Genomic DNA, 561 nt, shown 5'->3' with positions numbered 1-561 from the left:
TATGCAATTAATTTGTCTAACCATTAAATTCTACAAGCTTCCTGATTGGCTAGAATAACCTATTCTATTCAAATCGACTATCTAAAAATTATACAATTTATTTCTAAATTTTTATAACTCTCACAATGATCCACCGATTAAAAATATAATAATAACACGCGTATTAATTAAATAAAAGTATTATTAGTACACAAATTATATTACAATATCAAATTCCACAAAATTATATACTTATAATGAGACGATACGTACTTTTCTTGCGATTCTTGACAGTAGACTGACGTCACGCAATTAATTTTTCTTACCATTAAATACTAGAAGCTCTCTGATTGGCTAGAATCATCTACCCTATTCAAATCGACTGCCTAAAAATTATACAATTTATTTCTAAATTTTTGTAACTCTCACAATGATCCAGCAATTAAAAATATAACAACAACACGCGTGTTAATTAAACAAAAGTATTATTAGTACATAAATTATATTACAATATCAAATTCCACAAAATTATATAATGAGACGACACGTACTTTTCTTGCGATTCCTAACAGTAGACTCATG

This window comes from Apis dorsata, unplaced genomic scaffold (genome assembly GCF_000469605.1).
Source record: "Apis dorsata unplaced genomic scaffold, Apis dorsata 1.3 scaffold_126, whole genome shotgun sequence".
Lineage (NCBI taxonomy): Eukaryota > Metazoa > Arthropoda > Insecta > Hymenoptera > Apidae > Apis > Apis dorsata.
The sequence above is the reverse complement of the archived record's forward strand: the minus strand, read 5'-3'. Positions refer to the sequence as shown.